This window comes from Myodes glareolus, chromosome 9 (assembly GCF_982192425.1).
Source record: "Myodes glareolus chromosome 9, mMyoGla1.1, whole genome shotgun sequence".
NCBI lineage: Eukaryota > Metazoa > Chordata > Mammalia > Rodentia > Cricetidae > Myodes > Myodes glareolus.
In genome coordinates, this window is record NC_142034.1 from 42,277,471 (window position 1) to 42,289,483 (window position 12,013).

At 48.9% G+C, this 12,013-nt stretch overlaps 1 protein-coding gene across 3 annotated transcripts in view; it reads left to right on the top strand.

The window, feature by feature from the left end:
• Positions 1-12,013, top strand: part of Asic2 (acid sensing ion channel subunit 2) — a 1,092,647-nt gene that overhangs the window by 1,008,610 nt on the left and 72,024 nt on the right. The window lies entirely within an intron of this gene.

Below are 12,013 nucleotides of genomic sequence, written 5' to 3' on the forward strand. Positions count from 1 at the left end.
AATGGAGAACAGGGAGGGGTTGTCAGTCCCAGAAGGGAGGAAAAGATCATCTCAGGGGAGCTGCAGAGAAGAAATGACCTTGGTCTCCCCATTTACGAGGCAATACGTGTGAGTCAGAGGTGGCTGTGTGGTTATTATGGGTTGCTGAAATCTCGAGTACAGAGAGAAGAAAGCCAAGATCAGCCCAGAGCATACTAGGCTGACTTCTAGGTAGAGGCCAAACCATCTGGTAACTGGCCTGGTGTGCTTTGCTAAAATGTAGATGTGAGGACTGGAAAGACGGCTCACTTCAGAGCACTTGCAGTTCTTTCAGAGGAACCAACTTCCGTTCCTGGCACCCATGTTGGGCTGTTCACAACCATCTATAACTCCCAGGTGGTGCAACACCCTCTTCTGGCACACACACGCACACACACACACACACACACACACACACACACACACACACACAAATGACAATAATTATTACGATAATTACTCATGTGGGTCTGGAAGTCAGGCCTCATCCAGAAGCCTGGGCTCAGCGAAGAGCTTGTTAATCATGCAGAATCTCAGGACACGTCCCGAATCCTGACTGTACCATGGTCCCTGGGGGACTCACAGACATTCAGCTGTAGGAAGCTCAGGCCTCGACCACTGTTTCCCACCACACAGAGGCGGGAGAATGCCTTCTTAACAGCAAAACCTTTCTCTTAGATCACCACACATGAAAACCTCCATGCTTTTACATTCCCTGATTGAGAAAAATCGTCAAATACGATTGCTATGAATTCTCTCTCACTTAGGATGGATCTTGAATTTGGTACACTTATCGGTCAGTGAGCTACAAGATCCATTCAGCAGCCTCATCAAACCTGACTTCTGCTGTCCACATTTTCATAAATAGAATCATATTCATCCACTAACTGCCTCTATAATTTCAGAGACATGAGTCTCCCCAGAGGCTTTTCAAAGGTGCCATCTCCCACATGCTGACGGCCCAACCCAGTGATCAGCCTTCTTATCAAACAATTTATCATCTCTGAGCCCAAATGCACTAGGGAAAGATGTAAGTTTTAAAAAATCCTTGGGGTACATCTTTTTGTAATGAAACTGGGCTGAAACTCCATACCCGGCGCCTTCACTGATCCCTGCTTTGCAAAGATTCTGTTTAGCCACACTTCTTGGTGCCTGGCCAAAATTTAACATTCCTATCTCTTTTCCCAGCATGGACACCTGGCCCTGCATTATAGGAGGTGCTATTGATCCTCTGATCCACACGCAGAGGAATTTCTAACCCTTTCACTGGTCGACATATCTAACAGCTGCCAAGAAGCAAGTCTCTTCCATAGTGCCCTAGCTAAGTAGTATTGAAACCAGGATTGGAATCTACATCTGACTGGGTCTACCTCAGTCCTTTCCACTTTAAAATGAAAAATGTATAAGGCTGGAGAGGTGGCTCTCAGTTAAGAGCTCTTGCGGAGGACCCGAGTTTGGTTTCTCGCACCTACATCAGGCTGCTCACAACTGCCGGTAGCACTAGCGCCTTCTGGTCTCCATGGGCACCTGCATACACATGTACACATGTGTGCGCGCGCACACACACACACACACACAGAGTCACACAGACAAAGAAAGGAAAAGGAAGAAAAAATAAAGGGGGAGAGAAAGAAGAGAGAAACATATTTAAAAGATTTCTTTGAGTAACTGTCCAACAAAGTATCACATTTTTGTCCCAGGGTCTTTAAAATATTAGTGCGTTCCAAGACTCCTCAGCAGGGATTGCAGCTTTCCCCAAAGTCTTATAGCCTTTCAATAGCCCCTCCCAGACCACCAGTCATTAGAGCACTGTGTTTCATGTGTTGCACTGGCCCAGGACAGACAACTGAAGCCATCCTGCAAGGGGACCCAGTGTTGATATTTTTTTCTTCTACCAAAAGCTGTCATCTGGCAGCAATGGAGCTCGTTCGTGTCCTTCTCATATTGGATTGTCTTACTCAGGGCGACTGCCTTCCTGGGTCTGTCTACAAGGGAGGAGCAAAGAGAAAGGGCAAGACATGCACACTCCAGTTTTAGATAGACAGCAGTTCATGGCTTCCTGACTGGAAAACATCAGCCCCATCTGATTTGATATGAGCTCTCAACAGTCGTGTCTATTTTTTCAATCTGTTTTTTCAAATGAGATGCAGTGAAGCTAAGAGATTTACACATTGCCCTTGCCTTAGTCACTGTCCTATTGCTGTGAGGAGACACCATGACCATGGCGGCTCTTAAAAAAGAAAAACATTTAAGTAGGGGCTTGCTTATGGTTTCAGAGGTTTAGTCCGTTATCATCATAGTGGGGCGCCTGGTGGTGCACATGGTGCTGGAGCAGTAGCTGAGAGCTTTACATCCTGGTCCACAGGCCCAGTCAGAGAGCGCCTGGGCCTAGTGTGGGCTTTTAAAACTTCAACACCAACCCACAGTGACACACTTCTTCCAACTAGTCTTTACCGCCTTCAAACAGGCCACACCTCCTAATCCTTCTAATTCTTTCAAACAGTTCCTCTCTCTGGTGACTAAGCATTCAAATATTTGAGCCTGTGGACCACCACAGTTCCTAGCTCACAGCAAGTTAAAGCTAAAACTAACCCCCACATCATTTTGACAAACAAACAAAAGGTGTTGAGACTCTGAAGAGAGAATGCAACCTCTCTGGGACCACATGGTACTTACATCACATGGCTGGAAATCAGTTAGATCGTTGGCTCCAGTGCCCACATTTCTGATGATGAGCCCACCTGCTTCTCTTGCCAGATCTTGGGGCCCTCTGAGTTCTCAAGTGCCTGCCCAGGCACAGGGACCAAAACAATGTTTCTGGTCAAACTCAAAGAGGGTTAACAGTCCCTTTCTACCTGGTCCCTTGAGTACCAGTGCCAGGTCTCGTGTCCCCACCATGGTCACTGTTAAGCTCTCACTGAGCTTCCCAAAGCCTAGAGATGAACGAGGAGGAGCTGCCGAGCCCACCATAAGTTAGCATATTCTCCCTTGCATCCCTGATTAGCTTAGAGACTATGGGCATGTTATTGGGCGGCCAATAAGTCATGTGGTCAGTTAATAAATGACAGAGGGATGTGAGGACTAAGACATTTGAATGCTGGTGCTGCCTGGCTGTCACCTACCAGGCTACACTGGCCACTCCCTCCTCTGTGAACCTCAGTCTTCTCACCTGAAAAATGCCAAGTTTGTTGAATTGTTGAAGGTTCTAGAGCGCTTGTTGCACCAGAGCCCTCTGCATCCACAAATCCTAGGCTCTAGACCTGTTCGTGATTTCCCCTAGATTTTGGTTTCTTCATAACATAAAAGATGAATAAAATTCAGTGCAGTGGAGACATGGGCAGCCGCCACAGCATGGCTGGAAAAGCCCAGTTAGGCTGTGAAACCCCCATGCTTACTGTTCTTGTGCCAGTGTTGTAGTTTATGAGTCCCAGAGAAGGCCTCACACTCAGGAGGCTCAGGATCCTGGCCTGCAAAGGTTCAACGGACCCCAACCCAGTGCAGAACATGGCCAGGGATACCAAAAGGCACCAAGTGTCTAAGTAAAGCCACACACAGGAAGGCAAAGAACGGGGAGGTCAAGGTTGGATTCTAGATTGGCTTTGTGTAACTAGGTCATGTTACCTCACTGGGCCTCTGCTTACCCATCTATACAATGGGGACACTGACCTTGCAGAGTACCTTTGAGGAATAAATGAGATGACCAACTAACCTCTGGTCACATCTATGCCATTCTTACTTCCTTGCTGTTCTTGAGCTAGGCCGAGTGCACCCTGTGTCCTGGACATTTAAACTTGCTGCGTGCTCTACCTAGAAGGCCTTCCCTATGTCATCTCACACTTCCCCACTCCTTTTATTTTGGGTTTATCGTACAAATGCCAGAGCCTAAGGCCTCCCCAAAATCCCATCCAAGAAAGACATACCTTGCCCCTCCCCCACTGCTCCTCCTAGCACATGCCAAACACACAAGCAAGACATCATGAGTGTCCCTGTTTGCTGCTACCCAGCCCCAGAACATAGCTCCAGAAAGAGAGACTCTGCCTACTTTGCCACTAGACCCCTGCTCTTTAACAAACAAAAATGCCCACAGGCGGTATTGGGGTCTATGAAAGGTCATCACTCAGTCTCAATGGTCAGATAATTAACAAGACAACTAAGGATCAAGATGAAAAGTCCTAGATATTGGGCACTGAGTGGTGGAAGGACAGCTTGGAGGAGGCGTGATAGTAGGACGGACAGAGGCTAACCAAGTGGAGCTGAGGAAGGGCTACCTAGCCCAAGCAAAGAGGACTGGAAGACAGCACATGGTAGAACACAAGAACACAAGCCAGAAACCCTGACTTGATGCTGACGGTGTGATGTTAGTGACGCGGCAAATGGCTGAGTTCTTCCTAACCTTGACTCTGCCTTTTAAGCCTCACAATCCCCCCTGGAGAAAACTCATGGCATTCATAGTCATTTACAGATGGGGGTGGGGGTGGGGAATGAGAACCCCGAAAGTGAATAACCTGTGAGAGGCCTGAGAGATGAATTTGACTTCACCCTGCTGAACCCCGAACCTCCAAGCAGTTCACCAACCATCCCAGGTTCTCTGTCGTTCTCTCCCTCCAGGTAGGAGAGCCATGTGTTTCAGCCTGCTCAAAACCCCTGGCTCACTCATTTGGGAAAGGGGTACACCATCTTAGGGGTGAGCCTTGAAGGGGGCTGTTGAGGAAGGTGAGGGCAGTGGACCTAGGCCTGATGATCCAATCTCCAGACCGGTAGAGTTCACACAACTCAGGAGTAAGCTGTGGAACCTGGCCTGCTCCCTCAGAGGGTGAGATCTCTACCCTTAAGGACACCCAAACAATATGGCAGCTCTTCTGGGAACAGTGACCCAGTGGGAACTCTGCTGTCTCTCGGGAGTTAAATGAAAGATTCCTTGGGGGCTCCACCAATCGAAACCCAGGCAGAACTCAGGGTACCCTCAACTGAATAATAAGAGGAGAGATTGATCCAGGGCTGGTTACAACAGAGCAGGCAAAACACAGAAAAGCAACAAGACTAGCTCAAGGCCTGGGACTAAGAACAGGGACGGGGAGGAGGCATTGTTCACTAGGGAAGAGGGGAGAGAGCTGCTCTCAGGAGTCAGAAAGAACATGGGCCAATTTGACACAAACTAAAGAGGGAAGAAGAAGCCTGGTTTGAGTAATTGCTTACACTAGATTGGTCTGTGGGCGTGTCTTCGGGGCATTGATTTGATGAACAATTGATGTAAGAGGGTGCAGCCCACTGTGGTTCTGCGTCAAACTCCTGCCTTGAGTTCCTTCCTTGGCTTCCCTCAAGGATGGGCTGTCACTGTAAGCCAAACAAGCCCTGTCCTCCCTTAGTTGGCTTTGATCAGAGAGTTTTATCTCAGGAACAGAGAAGCAAACTAGGAGCGGAGTGAGAGCACTCCCAAACTCCCAGGACCCCCACCCTCACCCTCACCCCGGTCTGAGCTGTGGTCCTCTAGAGTGACAAGCAGTTGACCACCATGACCCGGCAAATAGGGGCTGTCTTAGGATTTCTATTGCTATGATGAAACACCGTGACCCAAAGCAGCTTGGAAAGGAAAGGGTTTATGCCAGCTTAGTTCCACGTCACAGTCCTTCACTGAGAGATGCAGGGCAGGAACTCCAGTAGGGCAGGAATGTGAAGGTAGGAACTGATGCAGAGGGGGTGCTGCTTACTGGCTTGCTCCTCATGGCTGTCTTGACCTCCTTTCTTATGGCACTCAGGCCTCCCAGACCAGGGGTGGCACTGCCCAAAGGGAGGTGGGCCCTTCTGCATCAATCATCAATCAAGAAAATGCCCCACCTGCCTACAGGTCACTCCTACTGACGATCTTTCTCACCTAAGATTCCTTCTTCCGGGAGGTGGTGGTGTACACTTTTAATCCCAAAACTTGGAAGGCAGAGACAGGCAGATCTCTGTGAGTTCGAGGCCAGCCTGGTCTACAAGAGCTAGTTCCAGGACAGGCTCCAAAGCTACAGAGAAAGCCTGTTAAAAAAAAAAAAAAAAGATTTCTTCTTCCCAGATGACCTTTGCTTGTGTCAAGTTGCCCTAAAGACTAGCCAGCACAGGGACAAACACCTCAGCCTGAGATACCTCTCTCCCACCAGTGGTCTACTGATCCTTCCTTCCACGACTACCTCCTCAACCAGATGCCAGAGGGCAAGAGAGACCCCATCTGTAAATTCCCAAAGGCCCCCAATAACCTCCCCATAGCAGAGAGCAGCGGGGAGGCGTGGCACAGGGGTGAGTGAGCAGCAGCTGTCCTGCACTAAGAGACATCCCCTCTAGGGTGCCATTCCCCCTGTCTCAAGCTGCCCTTGAAGCTGCCCCTCCCCCGCACATAGTCACTGTAATAAAGTTAGTTTTGTCCAAAACAAGATGGCTTTGTAGCAACACATCCCTCGCTTGAGCCTAGAAAATTCCCTCTGCTTTCACAGCCACTTCTTTTCCTTCTCTCCCGTGCTTATTTCCTCCGCGTGTTTCCTGTAATTTGCAAAGATTAAAGATTTAAGCTTCTTTTATTGCCGTGTACTTTCCCTGCCCCATTATGCATTCTTCCCGTCACTCCTGCCTTCTCCCGCGGAGCTCCCAAATCCATTCTGCTAGCACAGAAAACACCTCCCCAGGTAAATCTCACCTTGCGCGTGCCAGGCCACACTCCCAGAGAAGGCTGGCAGAGCCTGGCTTCCGCAGGCTGAACTCTGCTGAGCGACGCTCCTCGTGATGCAGCGCCATCATTCATGTTAAGCTGTCTGGGGTTCCGCTCGCTCTGTCCCAATTAGCACGGGCTTCTGAGGCTGTGTGTGGGGGAGCTTCCCCTTGCTCTGCTCTCTCACTGTGCGCTGCTCAGGCTTTAAGTCCTGGTGTTCAAGGACGTGTAAACAAATCCTTCACAGCACCAGGGCCTGCGCCTTTGAAGGAGGTGGTGTTGTAGCATTTGGTGTCGAGAGTGACATGAGCAGCCGCTGGGCAATCGGAACAGTCACACTAGATCCCTGCTGGCGGGGGCCACCAGCCCAGTGTGATGCTGTCACTACCACCTGTGAATTCTTGAATTTTTTTTTCATTTGAAATTCATTCCCATAAGTAATTGTTGGCAGACACTCTATCACTTTTTACACTGTTTTTCAACAAGGAGCCCACATTGGCATTTTGTTCTATGTGGGGGTCCCAGATACAGATTTCATTGTGGCTGTTGTGCAGGTTGTCCCTCTGCCATCTCAGCATGTGAGACCTGTGGGTCCCAGGCACTAGTGTTTCCCTGTTCCTTCAGAACCTGGGTGGATGCAGCAGGTCCCGGGGCAGGGAACAGCAGGTATGTGTGGGGGTTTAGGCCCTCACTCATTTTGTTCATTCAGTATTTATGAAGCTTTGCTCTGTGTCAGCCATGTGCTGGCAGAACCGGGGAAGTGACCGTGAAGTATATATGCCTGTTCATGGCTCCGCATTCAGACCCTCAGAACTGCAGGGCACCTGCTCACACTGAATGAACCACACGAAGAATGCTAGATTAAAAATCAGTCTTTGAGGCTATGTAGAGAAACCCTGTCTTGGAAAAGACCAACAAAGAGAGAGAGAGAGAGAGAGAGAGAGAGAGAGAGAGAGAGAGAGAGAGAGACTTGACTTTAAGCCCCGGCTATGCCCTTGCCTTGCTGAGTGACCTTGAGCAAGTCATTCTTTCTCTGGACTACAGCACTGTTTCTCCAAATGTGGCTCAGATGACCTGTAAAGAATCCCTGGAAATGAAGGTTCCTGGTTCTCCCCATAATGCCTGGGTCAGAATTTTTAGTGCTAGTGCCTCTGTATCAAAGAGAAAGGGAGGTGGGGGGGGGGGGAATATGATAGACTATGAGCTCTCGGGGTGATTTCAATGAGTATTCTAGAACCTCAAAGGTAGGGGGTCCGAGGTTATGTTTAGTTCTAAATGTTTAGTTCTAATAAACTGTATTTGGTCCCTCAGCTCTCAATAAAGTGCCTACCATATTCAGGAAATGATGGAGATGGGAGGCAGAGGAGCTGGGGCTGGAGTGGGCTGCCATTCACAAGTAACCTGGAGAACAATCCAGAGGAAAATAAAGGGCAGCCCTAGGGAGGAATAGAAGCAAGCTCTCCCTAGAGACATGGAAATGAGACTTGGGGAGAGTGGAGCTGGATAGCCGAGAACTACAGCTTGGCCTGCCCACAAATCCACCTGCGCCTGCTGTTGAGATCGACACCGGAGTGGCCCAGAACCTCTGTGGACAAGGGACACACAGGGAAAGCTATTCAAGGAGGCAGGACAGGGACTGTGGAGTCACCAGCATGCCTGCCACCCTGAGAAGGCTTGTGGTTGGATGCTCCACCACCGTGCTCTTCAGTTAAGTCACCAGCTACACAATGGCTTGGCCAATTTGTTCCCATTAGTTAAAATAAAAGGCCCAGTTTCTCGATCATTGGAGCCACACACTTCAGGGTTACAGAGCGTGGCTCCTTCCATGCAGAAATTGCCTCTTGCACAGCACTAGTCCAGACGAGCAGAAACTGGGAGTCGGGGAGACAGCTCAGTTGGCAAAGGGCCTGTGAGGCGACCTCGCCAACCTGAGTTTGGATCTCCAGCTTCCACACAGAAGCTGGGCAGAGCAGAACACATCAGTAAGGCCGGAGCTGACAGAGTGGAGACAGGTGGAACCACAAAGGGGTTTGGCCTGCCAGTTTTGTCAATTCAATGAGCTCCATTTCCATGAGAGATTTTGCCTTTAAAAATTAAGTTGGAGGGTCTAGAGAGATGACTCATTGTTAAGAGGGGAATCCGATACCTCTAGGATCCATGAATATGTGCACTCATGTGCGCGCATGCGCGCGCGCACACACACACACACACACACACACACACACAGAGAGAGAGAGAGAGAGAGAGAGAGAGAGGAGAAAAACAAGGGTTAAGAAAAAAGCTTTTTAAAAAATAAGTTGGAGAGCAATTAATAAAAATACCAATGACCATAGTGCAGATATACCTGCACATATACATGCACACATCTGTACAAACATGTACATACAGCATGGATGCAATGAACACCCAGACACACACACAACACACACACACACACACACACAGAGAGAGAGAGAGAGAGAGAGAGAAAGAAAGAGAGAGAGATTCATCATCTGCTCCTCTCATCCATCCTATTGTTAACGTAAAATAAAATGAACTTGCTTTAGGTTTACTCGCTCCCACAGCTACTATTGCTTTCTAGAATAAACCAAAGCCTCTTGCAAACCTCCAGCCCAGTCTTATTATTCCCATGTGGTCCTCACTGGCCCAGTTCCCTGGGTTGATTGCTTTGCCCATTATTCATGGTGGTCTCCACAGAAAAGCTTTCTTTCTTCCTGGAGGCCACCAGCCGTGCTAAGCCCTTCTTTACTGGCTAGACACCTTCCTAAGCCCAGTTGTATAGCAGCTTCAACTAGCTAGAAACAAGTGCGGGCAGCTTACCGGTTCCTTCCCAGGGCTCCCTGAAAGCACTCCCGAGCATCCTCATAACTTCAGCGTCCCAAGATTCTCAGCTGCTCTAGCCTGTGCTTGGGCTACTCATTCCCTTTCTTGGGCAGAATTTAGAGAACATAGCTGCTGGAACTGAACCACTAGGCACCCTACTCTCACTCAGTGTTCCTCCCTGACTGAAAACCCTTCACTGAGATTCTACCAGCCATGGGTGAGGCCAGGGGTTGAGAGGAATAATGAGTCTCGCACCATCAGTAAGCACACTGTATATAGGAGATGGTGACACAGAATCATAGGAGAACAGGAACCTGTGTACATGGGTGTTTGGATGGTGTCTTAGTTACTTTATATTACTGTGAAGAGACACCATGATCAACTTATAGGAGAGTTTATTTTGGGGGGTAAGTCCTTGATCATCGTGGCAGAACCATGGAAGCAGGAAGCAGGCATGGTAGCTGGGAGCTTTCATCCGAATCCACAAGCAGGAGGCAGAGAGTTAACTGAAATGGGCATGGGTGTTTGGAACCTCACATCCCACATCCAGTAATACATCCCCTCCAATAAGGCCACACCTCATAATCCTTCCCAAACAATTTAACTAACTGGAGATCAGTATTGAAACATATGAGCCTGTGGAGCCCATTTTGGAGATCAGTGTTGAAACATATGAGCCTGTGGAGCCCATTTTCATCCAAACAATCACAGGTAGGGCGATCTTGGTGAAGAAACCACAGAACAGTTGACCACAAGAGGGGTATATATATAGCTTGCCTATGATTCTGTCCCAGTGTATGAAGCCCCATCTGAAGCCATACCCTGGCAAAGGGTCCCTTTTCATGAAGGCCCATATCAGCCACTGGATGCCGTGTCGAAATTATGAATGTACTTCCTATCTCCAAACCACAGACCAGGTCAAGCCTGCCTCAGTCAGTAACTGGCACACTTTCTACAGTCTTAACATCCCTGTGACTGCCCCCTTTTCTTTGGCAGCTTTGGTGCGCCCCAGACCTTCCCTAAGCCATGGACCCAGCACTGACATATCCTTCCTCCCTCCCTAATTCTCACCTTCTACTCCAGTTCCCCTCATTTTTGCATGTACCCACCTTCTCCCCATTCTTTTCTTTGGGAACATTTAACTTGGAATCCAGACTGGCCTTGCCTGTTAGTCAGTGGTTGCGCTTCAGTTCCAGAGCACCCGCTCATTCATTCAGTAGGTATCTGGATGTCCCGGTGAAGACAAAGCTCAGCTCTGGACTTAAAGATGCTGCAGCCCAAGGAAGGAGATGGGCAGCTAGGGAACAGTCACAGAGTCTCACAGAGCTCTGGCAGGTGAATACAACAAGTGCACAAGAAGGAGTTGTTCTGGGTGGGGCTGAGGAATGAGTTCTTTAAGGCAAATACGGTAAGCATCAGGTGGACAACGCAGAAGGACACTTGAGGCAAGAGATTTGTGTATCTATGTGCTACAGGGAACCAGCAATAGACAATCCTGGCAGCCTTGGAAGGTGTGGCCACAAGGGCTATTCCCAGAGCAAGGCTGGAAGTGGGGGCGGGAGAGCAGGGCTGCGGAGCCAGGCTCCTTCCTCACAGGGAAAGGGAGAGCTGTACAGGTTTGAACTTCAGAGCCTCATCTGTAAGCTGATGCAATGCCCCTGGTGCATGCTGCGCTCCACCAACAGTGAGCACAACTTACTGAGAAGCCAGGCTCTGCCTCTCCAGGCCCTTTTGACTGCCAAGGGCCATTTCTCCCGCCCGGGCTGTCAGGACGGCCTCTGCTCAGGCTGCCTATCTCCTGAAGCTCAGAGGGGGCAGGTGTTCAAGCAAGCCCTGTGTTTTTGTTTCTAATTCTATACACTGTTTTTCTCTTCCTGACATTCTCATCTTCAGCTCATGGCCCAGGAAAGAATTTAGTAAATAAAATATAAGAGCTTCAGAGACTGTCTCCAGGAGGCGGGATGGCAGCTTGGGAAGGAATGTTACTCATCTTCTAGTCGCGTTTTACAAATACGGTGGTGGCTGAGACAGGGAGGTAGCCTAATGGACTTGAATTAGATTCACATTCTGGCTATAACAGAAAACAACACTTTTTTTTTTCTAATTCTAAGGTCACACAGGCTGGAGAGTTGGCTCATTGGTTAAAAGCACGCACTGCTCTTCCAGAGAAAGAGAGCCCGCAACCACAGCCCACGGTTCACAATCTCCTCGGCTCCAGCGTCTCTGGCTTCTGAAAGCACCTGCACTCATGTGCACATACCACACACAAATTAATAAAAAAAAAAATAAGTCTTTTTAAGAAATTCCAGACAGGCATAGTGGCACACGCCTTCAATTCCAGCCCTTGGGAGGCAGAGGCAGGTGAATCTCTGTGAGTTTGAAATCAGTCTGATCTGTATAATGAGTTACAGTACAGCCAAAGCTACATAGTGAGACCTCCTCTCAAAAAGATAGACAGACAGACAGACAGACAGACAGATAAAAATAAAA